General features: G+C 38.4%; 1 pseudogene; it reads right to left on the reverse strand.

Moving 5' to 3' along the window:
* Positions 1-539: 539 nt before the first annotated feature.
* On the reverse strand, positions 540-8176 carry LOC147996182 (eukaryotic translation initiation factor 2 subunit 3-like; annotated as a pseudogene).
* Positions 8177-12374: the final 4198 nt, after the last annotated feature.

Below are 12374 nucleotides of genomic sequence, written 5' to 3' on the forward strand. Positions count from 1 at the left end.
CAGCCCAGTTGACCAGCTCAATTATCAGCCCAGCCCAGTTTCAGGGTTTTGAATTGATCCACCATAAAACCTATATCATCTTCAAATAGATGGGATTGTGAAAGGGCCAGTCCTGCTGTTCCAAAGCTGTAGGATCTCCATGATACCGCACAGCAACAGGATAACTTGAGGGAGTCCTGATGAGGAGCCAACATTGGTGTCATCACAGAAGCTACAGCTTTGACCATGAGAAGCTTTCTATGTTTTGGTTTGTTGTTGTTGTTGTTGTTTGTGTTCTACTTATTTTGGGGGAAGTTGCAAAGTCAGATATAAGGGGACAAGTGGGATTGGGCTACATGATATGAAACAAGGAATCAATAAAAATGAAGCAAAAGTAGAGGTTAAATTTTCACCACAAAATAAAAAAGAATAAACTTATAGCTACTAGTAAGGTAATGAGCTATGAAATTAATTCCCTCTAGTATTGCTTTGAAAATATACCCCTAGGATATTAAAAGAAATTCTAACTCCATCCCAAGGCATTGTTTAACGTGAAGTCTTCAGTCATCATCTACAGTCGACTTAATGGTCACTCCTCTTCTTATCTGACCCCAACCAATTAAATACCAATGTTTCTCAACTCTTCTGATAAAGGCAATTTTTTTCTCCCACTTTCGTGCACACAGGATTGATCAAAACAATCTTGCCCAAATCAGCCTTGACAGCACTAACTCTTCCTCCTGTTTATAGGAATCCTATGTTGACCAAATCCTATGTTGACCATAAGCACTTTATTCTTTTTTTTTCTTAGTTTCATCACTTATTTTCTTTCTTTTTTTTTTATTAACTTGAGTATTTCTTATATACATTTTGAGTGTTATTCCCTTTCCCGGTTTCCGGGCAAACATCCCCCTCCCCCCTCCCCTTCCTTATGGGTGTCCCCCTCCCAACCCTCCCCCATTGCCGCCGTCCCCCCATAGACTAGTTCACTGGGGGTTCAGTCTTAGCAGGACCCAGGGTTTCCCCTTCCACTGGTGCTCTTACTAGGATATTCATTGCTACCTATGGGGTCAGAGTCCAGGGTCAGTCCATGTATAGTCTTTAGGTAGTGGCTTAGTCCCTGGAAGCTCTGGTTGCTTGGCATTGTTGTACTTTTGGGGTCTCGAGCCCCTTCAAGCTCTTCCAGTTCTTTCTCTGATTCCTTCAATAGGGGACCTATTCTCAGTTCAGTGGTTCGCTGCTGGCATTCGCCTCTGTATTTGCTGTATTCTGGCTGTGTCTCTCAGGAGCGATCTACATCCGGCTGCTGTCGGTCTGCACTTCTTTGCTTCATCCATCTTGTCTAATTGGGTGGCTGTATATGTATGGGCCACATGTGGGGCAGGCTCTGAATGGGTGTTCCTTAAGTCTCTGTTTTAATCTTTGCCTCTCCCTTCCCTGCCAAGGGTATTCTTTTTCCTCATTTAAAGAAGGAGTGAAGCATTCACATTTTGATCATCTGTCTTGAGTTTCGTTTTTTCTAGGGATCTAGGGTAATTCAAGCATTTGGGCTAATAGCCATTTATCAATGAGTGCATACCATGTATGTCTTTCTGTGATTGGGTTAGCTCACTCAGGATGATATTTTCCAGTTCCAACCGTTTGCGTACGAATTTCATAAACTCGTTGTTTTTGATAGCTGAGTAGTATTCCATTGTGTAGATGTACCACATTTTCTGTATCCATTCCTCTGTTGAAGGGCATCTGGGTTCTTTCCAGTTTCTGGCTATTATAAGTAAGGCTGCGATGAACATAGTGGAGCACATGTCTCTTTTATATGTTGAGGCATCTTTTGGTTATATGCCCAAGAGAGGTATAGCTGGATCCTCAGGCAGTTCAATGTCCAATTTTCTGAGGAACCTCCAGACTGATTTCCAGAATGGTTTTACCAGTCTGCAATCCCACCAACAATGGAGGAGTGTTCCTCTTTCTCCACATCCTCGCCAGCATCTGCTGTCACCTGAGTTTTTGATCTTAGCCAATAACACTGGTGTGAGGTGAAATCTCAGGGTTGTTTTGATTTGCATTTCCCTTATGACAAAGATGTTGAACATTTCTTTAGGTGTTTCTCAGCCATTCGGCATTCCTCAGCTGTGAATTCTTTGTTTAGCTCTGAACCCCATTTTTTAATAGGGTTATTTGTTTCCCTGAGGTCTAACTTCTTGAGTTCTTTGTATATTTTGGATATAAGGCCTCTATCTGTTGTAGGATTGGTAAAGATCTTTTCCCAATCTGTTGGTTGCCGTTTTGTCCTAACCACAGTGTCCTTTGCCTTACAGAAGCTTTGCAGTTTTATGAGATCCCATTTGTCGATTCTTGATCTTAGAGCATAAGCCATTGGTGTTTTGTTCAGGAAATTTTTTCCAGTGCCCATGTGTTCCAGATGCTTCCCTAGTTTTTCTTCTATTAGTTTGAGTGTGTCTGGTTTGATGTGGAGGTCCTTGATCCACTTGGACTTAAGCTTTGTACATTGTGATAAGCATGGATCGATCTGCATTCTTCTACATGTTGCCCTCCAGTTGAACCAGCACCATTTACTGAAAATGCTATCTTTTTTCCATTGGATGGTTTTGGCTCCTTTGTCAAAAATCAAGTGACCATAGGTGTGTGGGTTCATTTCTGGGTCTTCAATTCTATTCCATTGGTCTATCTGTCTGTCTCTGTACCAATACCATGCAGTTTTTATCACTATTGCTCTGTAATACTGCTTGAGTTCAGGGATAGTGATTCCCCCTGAAGTCCTTTTATTGTTGAGGATAGCTTTAGCTATCCTGGGTTTTTTGTTATCCCAGATGAATTTGCAAATTGTTCTGTCTAACTCTTTGAAGAATTGGATTGGTATTTTGATGGGGATTGCATTGAATCTGTAGATTGCTTTTGGTAAAATGGCCATTTTTACTATATTAATCCTGCCAATCCATGAGCATGGGAGATCTTTCCATCTTCTGAGGTCTTCTTCAATTTCTTTCCTCAGTGTCTTGAAGTTCTTATTGTACAGATCTTTTACTTGCTTGGTTAAAGTCACACCGAGGTGCTTTATATTATTTGGGTCTATTATGAATGGTTTTGTTTCCCTAATTTCTTTCTCGGCTTGTTTCTCTTTTGTATAGAGGAAGGCAACTGATTTATTTGAGTTAATTTTATACCCAGCCACTTTGCTGAAGTTGTTTATTAGCTTTAGTAGTTCTCTGGTGGAACTTTTGGGATCACTTAAATATACTATCATGTCATCTGCAAATAGTGATATTTTGACCTCTTCTTTTCCGATCTGTATCCCTTTGATCTCCTTTTGTTGTCTGATTGCTCTGGCTAGAACTTCAAGAACTATATTGAATAAGTAGGGAGAGAGTGGGCAGCCTTGTCTAGTCCCTGATTTTAGTGGGATTGCTTCAAGTTTCTCTCCATTTAGTTAAATGTTAGCAACTGGTTTGCTGTATATGGCTTTTACTATGTTTAGGTATGGGCCTTGAATTCCTATTCTTTCCAGGACTTTTATCATGAAGGGGTGTTGAATTTTGTCAAATGCTTTCTCAGCATCTAATGAAATGATCATGTGGTTCTGTTCTTTCAGTTTGTTTATATAATGGATCACGTTGATGGTTTTCCGTATATTAAACCATCCCTGCATGCCTGGGATGAAGCCAACTTGATCATGGTGGATGAATGTTTTGATGTGCTCTTGAATTCGGTTTGCCAGAATTTTATTGAGTATTTTTGCGTCGATATTCATAAGGGAAATTGGTCTGAAGTTCTCTTTCTTTGTTGTGTCTTTGTGTGGTTTAGGTATAAGAGTAATTGTGGCTTCGTAGAAGGAATTCGGTAGGGCTCCATCTGTTTCAATTTTGTGGAATAGTTTGGATAATATTGGTATGAGGTCTTCTATGAAGGTTTGATAGAATTCTGCACTAAACCCGTCTGGACCTGGGCTCTTTTTGGTTGGGAGACCTTTAATGACTGCTTCTATTTCCTTAGGAGTTATGGGGTTGTTTAACTGGTTAATCTGTTCCTGATTTAACTTCGATACCTGGTATCTGTCTAGGAAATTGTCCATTTCCTGAAGATTTTCAAATTTTGTTGAATATAGGTTTTTATAGTAAGATCTGATGATTTTTTGAATTTCCTCTGAATCTGTAGTTATGTCTCCCTTTTCATTTCTGATTTTGTTAATTTGGACGCACTCTCTGTGTCCTCTCGTTAGTCTGGCTAAGGGTTAATCTATCTTGTTGATTTTCTCAAGAACCAACTTTTGGTTCTGTTGATTCTTTCTATGGTCCTTTTTGTTTCTACTTGGTTGATTTCAGCTCTGAGTTTGATTATTTCCTGCCTTCTATTCCTCCTGGGTGTATTTGCTTCTTTTTGTTCTAGAGCTTTTAGGTGTGCTGTCAAGCTGCTGACATATGCTCTTTCCTGTTTCTTTCTGCAGGCACTCAGAGCTATGAATTTTCCTCTTAGCACAGCTTTCATTGTGTCCCATAAGTTTGAGTATGTTGTATCTTCATTTTCATTAAATTCTAAAAAGTTTTTAATTTCTTTCCTTATTTCTTCCTTGACCAGGTTATCATTGAGTAGAGCATTGTTCAATTTCCACGTATATGTGGGCATTCTTCCCTTATTGTTATTGAAGACCAGTTTTAGGCCGTGGTGGTCCGATAGCACGCATGGGATTATTTCTATCTTTGTGTACCTGTTGAGGCCCGTTTTTTGACCAATTATATGGTCAATTTTGGAGAAAATACCATGAGGAGCTGAGAAGAAGCTATATCCTTTTGCTTTAGGATAGAATGTTCTATAAATATCCGTTAAGTCCATTTGGCTCATGACTTCTCTTAGTCTGTCGACATCACTGTTTAATTTCTGTTTCCATGATCTGTCCATTGATGAGAGTGGGGTGTTGAAATCTCCCATTATTATTGTGTGAGGTGCAATGTGTGTTTTGAGCTTTAGTAAGGTTTCTTTTACGTATGTAGGTGCCCTTGTATTTGGGGCATAGATATTTAGGATTGAGAGTTCATCTTGGTGGATTTTTCCTTTGATGAATATGAAGTGTCCTTCCTTATCTTTTTTGATGACTTTTAGTTGAAAATTGATTTTATTTGATATTAGAATGGCTACTCCAGCTTGCTTCTTCTGACCATTTGCTTGGAAAGTTGTTTTCCAGCCTTTCACTCTGAGGTAGTGTCTGTCTTTGTCTCTGAGGTGTGTTTCCTGTAGGCAGCAGAATGCAGGGTCCTCGTTGCGTATCCAGTTTGTTAATCTATGTCTTTTTATTGGGGAGTTGAGGCCATTGATATTGAGAGATATTAAGGAATAGTGATTATTGTTTCCCTTTATATTCATATTTGGATGTGAGGTTATGTTTGTGTGCTTTCATTCTCTTTGTTTTGTTGCCAAGACGATTAGTTTCTTGCTTCTTCTAGGGTATAGCTTGCCTCCTTATGTTGGGGTTTACCATTTATTATCCTTTGTAGTGCTGGATTTGTAGAAAGATATTGTGTAAATTTGGTTTTGTCATGGAATATCTTGGTTTCTCCATCAATGTTAATTGAGAGTTTTGCAGGATACAGTAACCTGGGCTGGCATTTGTGTTCTCTTAGGGTCTGTATGACATCAGTCCAGGATCTTCTGGCCTTCATAGTTTCTGGCGAGAAGTCTGGTGTGATTCTGATAGGTCTCCCTTTATATGTTACTTGACCTTTTTCCCTTACTGCTTTTAATATTCTTTCTTTATTTTGTGCGTTTGGTGTTTTGACAATTATGTGACGGGAGGTGTTTCTTTTCTGGTCCAATCTATTTGGAGTTCTGTAGGCTTCTTGTATGTCTATGGGTATCTCTTTTTTTAGGTTAGGGAAGTTTTCTTCTATGATTTTGTTGAAGATATTTACTGGTCCTTTGAGCTGGGAGTCTTCACTCTCTTCTATACCTATTATCCTTAGGTTTGATCTTCTCATTGAGTCCTGGATTTCCTGTATGTTTTGGACCAGTAGCTTTTTCCGCTTTACATTATCTTTGACAGTTGAGTCAATGATTTCTATGGAATCTTCTGCTCCTGAGATTCTCTCTTCCATCTCTTGTATTCTGTTGGTGAAGCTTGTATCTACAGCTCTTTGTCTCTTCTTTTGGTTTTCTATATCCAGGGTTGTTTCCATGTGTTCTTTCTTGATTGCTTCTATTTCCATTTTTAATTCCTTCAACTGTTTGATTGTGTTTTCCTGGAATTCTTTCAGGGATTTTTGCGATTTCTCTCTGTAGGCTTCTACTTGTTTATTAATGTTTTCCTTTGTTTCCCTAAGTGTGTTCATGTCTTTCTTGAAGTCCTCCAGCATCATGATCAAATATGATTTTGAAACTAGATCTTGCTTTTCTGGTGTGTTTGGATATTCCATGTTTGTTTTGGTGGGAGAATTGGGCTCCGATGATGGCATGTAGTCTTGGTTTCTGTTGCTTGGGTTCCTGCGCTTGCCTCTCGCCATCAGATTATCTCTAGTGTTACTTTGTTCTGCTATTTCTGACAGTGGCTAGACTGTCCTATAAGCCTGTGTGTCAGGAGTGCTGTAGACCTGTTTTCCTCTCTTTCAGTCAGTTATGGGGACAGAGTGTTCTGCTTTCGGGCGTGTAGTTTTTCCTCTCTACAGGTCTTCAGCTGTTCCTGTGGGCCTGTGTCTTGAGTTCACCAGGCAGCTTTCTTGCAGCTAAAATTTGGTCTTACCTGTGGTCCTGAGGCTCAAGTTAGCTCGTGGGGTGCTGCCCAGGGGCTCTCTGCAGCGGCAGCAACCAGGAAGACCTGTGCTGCCCCTTCCGGGAGCTTCAGTGCACCAGGGTTCCAGATGGTCTTTGGCTTTTTCCTCTGGTGTCCGAGATGTGTGTGCAGGGAGCAGTCTCTTCTGGTTTCCCAGGCTTGTCTGCCTCTCTGAAGGTTTAGCTCTCCCTCCCACGGGATTTGGGTGCAGAGAACTGTTTATCCGGTCTGTTTCTTTCAGGTTCCGGCGGTGTCTCAGGCAGGTGTCCTGCCTCTCCTGGGCCCTTCCTCACGGGAGCCCAGAGGCCTTATACAGTTTCCTCTTGGGCCAGGGATGTGGGCAGGGGTGAGCAGTGTTGGTGGTCTCTTCTGCTCTGCAGCCTCAGGAGTGCCCACCTGACCAGGCGGTTGGGTCTCTCTCTCACCTGGTCTGGGAGCAGAGAGCTGCTGTGGGCCGGGATCCGCGGGTGTGGGACTTCCGGTAAACACAGAATGTGCCCGGTCCTAGAGAAATTCTGCTTCCGTGTGTCCCAAGCTCACCAGGCAGCTTTCTTGCAGCAGAAAATTTGGTCTTACCTGTGGTCCAGAGGCTCATGTTCGCTCGTGGGGTGCTGCCCAGGGGCTCTATGCAGCGGCAGCAACCAGGAAGCAAGCACTTTATTCTTATACAACTTTTGGACCTTTGCCGCTTTCTTGTCTCCTTCAGCACTATGACCAGAAGACGTCTAAGCAGGAAACAGGATATTTCCAGTTCTGTCAATATTTCAGGTAAAGCTCCAACTGCACCAAGCACTTGTCCCACCATTCTGTCAGCTTTCCACAAAGTGGGGTGGATCTTTGTTCCAACTTCAATGAGACCACCTGGGGCAGCACACTGCAGATCATTATGTTCTGCAAAAAGTGACACAACTTTGGAAAAAAAATGGTTTACACATGAGTTTTCCTTCTCTATCCTTGGAGACAATACCGGGTCTGACTTCTATCTCCTGGCTTGTGTTAAAACTCCTTTTAAAATACTGTTGCCAGCTACACCTCCCTTAAGGTCATTGACTTCACAGCCAGGTTTGTTGAGATCAAATGACTTGATAAAAATAAGATGGGGCTCTGAAGTAAAGTTTCTTGGGGGCACTGGTATTTTCTTTACTATGTACTCACAGATGACTTCAATATTGCATTTCAGCTGAGCAGAAATTGGAATAATTGGCACCCCTTCTGCTACTGTTTCTTGCACAAATGCGAGGTTTTTTTGTATTGTTCCTTAGTCAGACCAATTTTTTTCTGGAAGATCAAACTATGCTTGAGTTTCATGATTTCTATGGAAGCCAGGTGTTTGGAAGTCTGGGGCTGAGGACATGATTTATTCCCAGCTATCAAGAGAAGAGATGCATCCATCACTGCTGCACCATTCAGCATCATAGCCATCAAAATATCATGACCAGGACAGTCAACAAAGGAAACGGGACTGACTAATTTGAAGTTCCCTTTGGTCTCTGGAATTTCTGTAGGAAACTCATCTGGTGTACTACTACCACATGATCTATAACATCCTGGTCTAGGACAACTTGAGTCATCAAGTCTATAAATCTTAGCATTAGCATATCCAAGCCTGATGGTAATGTTTCTTTCTAGCTCATTTTTTAGTCCAACAGTGTGAATTCCAGAAATAGCCTTTACCACGGTGGATTTCCTATGAGCCACATGACTAAGTATACCATTATTAATTGTAGCTTGTCTGATGATAACTTCATAGGAAAGTGGTGTCAACTTGGTAGCATCCAATGTGGTGAAATACTGTCGGGAAAGATGTGGCTATCTGAGAGTCATTCCAACCTTACCACATGCCACCTTTCTCAGAGAGAAAAGGGTGAACTTTCCTCTTAACATTGCTTTCTTTGTGTCTCACAAGTTTGGGTATGTTGTATATTCAATTTTATTGAATGCTAGGAAGCATTTAATGTCTTTAGTTCAGCCTTGATTTAGTAGTCATTCAGAGACTTTTTTTAGTTCGCATGAGTTTGTAAACTTTTGGTTGTTTCTGTTGTTAAAATACAGCTTTAATCTATGGTAGTCTGAGAAATTATTTAAATTTTTTTGCATCTGTTCAGACTTTCTTTGTGACCCACTATGCAGCCAATTATGGAAAAAGTTCTGTGAGGTGCTGAGAGTAAGATATTATTTTGTATTTTGGGTGAAATATTTTGTAGCTACCTATTGGGTCCATTTGGTTCATAATATCTCTTGACTCTAGTATTACTTTGTTTAGATTTTGTCTGGATGACTTGGTGGAAATGGTCTATTGAAGTACCCTACTTTTAATGGGTAAGGGTGGATGTTTAATATAAGCTTTAGTAATGTTCTTTTTACAAATATGGGTGCTCTTGGGTTTGGGACACAGGTGTTAAGAACTGAAATGCTATCTTGGTGGATTATTCTTTTAATAAATATTGTCTTTACTACCTCTTTTAATTTTCATTTGGGATCTATTTTCTTTTACAATCCATTGGCTTGGAAATTTATTTTCTAATTCTTCACTCTGGGGTAATGTCTATCTTTGATGCTGAGGTGTGCTTCCTGAATAGAATTGAAGGATGGATCCTGTCTCCCTATCCATTTTGATAGTCTGTGCCTTTTGAGCATACTGATATTGAGATATATTAATGACCAATAGTAATTAATTCTTGTTATTTTGGGGTGGTGGTTCTAGTAGTAGTGGTGTTGTTAATGGTACTAGTGATTTTGGCATATGAGTGTGTGTTAGTCTGAGATTATATTTTTCCTATATTTTTGGTTGTAGCTAACCTCTTTGAACTGGCATTTTCTTAATAGTTATTTTCTATAGGGCTGTGGATAGATGTTGTGTGAAACTGACTGTATCATTGAATACCTTGTGTTATCTATTTATGGTGATTGAAATTTTTTTCTGGATATATTCGTTTGAGCCAGCCCCTGTATTCTCTTACAGATTTTAAAATTTTAATCTAAGAAAGACTACTTTAATAAACTTAAGATAATAGCATATATTTTTAAAATTGATAATACAATTAAATTACAAGGCCATTATATACCATTCCACAGAGTTAGAACATACATAATTGTGAGGCCACATTGTAGCCATGCTTCTAGATTCAATTTCTTTAGAAAATACATAAAATATGGCCAGAATCGAAACAAAACCAAGAAGTCTTTTTTGTAATTGCCAATACTCAAATTATCTAGGTATGCAAATTGGAAAAAGTAAAATCTGGCCTGTAGAATATCAATTTTTTAAACGATTTGCTTCATTTTCATTATGTGTCTGTGTGGGTAGGTTGACATGTGCTGACCGAGGACAGAGAAATTATGTCACTGAGAACTAGACTTACAGGCAATATGCACACTTGTAAACTAACTTGTGTCCTTGCCACTGAGTTATGCCTGCAACCTTCAATAATAGGGCTTTGTCTATACCATTAACATTATATAAAAGAATGAAAGATATTCCTAAAGTTCTAATCATTAAGGTGAATTTCTTATTTTTATCATGTTCATTTAAGAGAATATGTGTATTGTAATATGAAAGGATATAATCACACATTAAAATAAAAAAATGACCAGAAAGAAATGATGCTCTTAAATTACCTGAACTCAGAGTAAATACATGAGAAATAGGTTTATTTCAAGGGTCAGAAATGAATCTTTTACTCCATGAAGGATTGTTTATGACAATCACTATGCCACTCATTTTTGATGATCTTTCTCTGCCTCACATTAAATACATCAACATGTTTGATTTTTAATTTAGCCTTGTTAAAGCAATTTAGTTCAACTTCACTGAGGCAATAGTATTATTTGCAATGACAGTATATGTTATTCAATATCCTTGGGCAAGCAGACTGTCAAATTCTCTGTGGAGCATTGAGGTGACACAATGAAGAGACTATTGAAGGTTGAGAATGATGATCCAAGCTTATTTTGCCACACAGAAAAATTATTGCCTTTTTTGACTTTTTTCCTTCTTTGTCTTATTTTTCCTATTTCTTTCTCCCAGTGTATTTTGATCACGTTATTTCCCTCTCTAACTACTCTCACATCCAACCACCCCCACTCAAGAACGTCATGTTCTACTGTTTTTTATTTTCTGATTGTGTCCATTTTGCTCATGTTAGGTCTAGAATCACAGTCACTTTTGAATCATCTCTATACCATGTCAAATTAGCTTAAGTCATATCAAACTATATTTCATGTCTAACCCACATAGCTTTCATCCGATTTCATTATTTCCATTTTACAACTCAGTACTTTCCTGTAGCATTTACTTCCCCTCCTAAATATCATAGAATTTGGCTGTTCATTATCTTTACCAGAGTAAGCTACCTTCTGGCAACATGAAGTCACATTTTTTTTGTAAGAGAGGAAAGTTTCAGGCTTGAAATTCAGAGAACCAAAGAGCTGGAAGAACATATTATACACTGCAAGGACTAAGTAGAAAGTTTTCTTTGAAATGTAGGATGAGTCATACTAAAGTCTGTAATTTTCCATGAGATCTATCTGTTGGCCTGTTATCGAGGTAATTGTCCCAGTATCGTAGGTAAAATTAAGAAAATTTAAAAACAAAGAAATATGTTTAAAAAAATAAAAGGTGACTAAGTAGAAGGGAGACAGTTCTTAATTATGGGAGAGATTTCCACATTTCAACAGAGGTTATATTCAGATCAATATGACACCAATTAGGAAACAATATGATAGGTTCTTCAAAGCATGAAAATGAAAGAAGGAGAAGTCCTTAACATTCATGGGGTTTACTTTGTGTGGTGGGAACTTTGCTAGTGTTGTACTTGGATTCTATATAATCACAACCTATAGCAGATATTGCGCTCATTTTGCAGATAACCAAGTGAACAGTTATTTTAGGTAGTGAAAGACATGTTTCCAGTAAATGAAACACAAATCAATGGGGAATGGTACATCATGAATTTTTGACCATTTGTACATAAAACTTGACTAGTAGAAATACATGTATAAAAATGAATTTTAACCTCCTACTTTTGCTAGGGTGGTTATGTTTATGAAGTAACAATAAAGGAAATATTCAAAATCACATATTAGAGTTACATTACTCATTGTTATTTATTTCCTCACAAATATCTGAATAAAGTATTTTGGAAAGAATATAAATCTTTTTGGTCAATATATTTTTATTGCACACAGCTACACATGCAGAAAAAGATCGGCCATAGTAGAAAACACCTGCTTATAAAAGTCTTCCTTGCAACTGTCTTTAGAAACATGTAGTTAAACAATAATAATAAGAAAATCTTATAGTAGAGAATTCTGAAAAAAAGACTTTAACCTAGAATTTGTACAGATTTGTATTTTTCGAAAAGGGTTCTCTCATTTAAAGATGTTGGGACAATATTCTTTTAACCTCTGAGATTTCTAAGATAATTGATACACAAATGCAGGAGAGAGTGCTTTAATGATATATGTCAAATTGAGAATGTTTTCATTCTTATTTTTAATGAAAACAAGTCTTTTATATAGTTTCCTTTTAGTAATGACAATAAAGAAAACTATATGGGCTTGACTTAATCAAATTGGTGGAGAATGATATGGTGTATTTATATGAAGAGAAACCCCAAGT

Source organism: Rattus norvegicus, chromosome 2 (genome assembly GCF_021556685.1).
Source record: "Rattus norvegicus strain SHRSP/BbbUtx chromosome 2, alternate assembly SHRSP_T2T, whole genome shotgun sequence".
In the NCBI taxonomy this organism is placed as follows: Eukaryota; Metazoa; Chordata; class Mammalia; order Rodentia; family Muridae; genus Rattus; species Rattus norvegicus.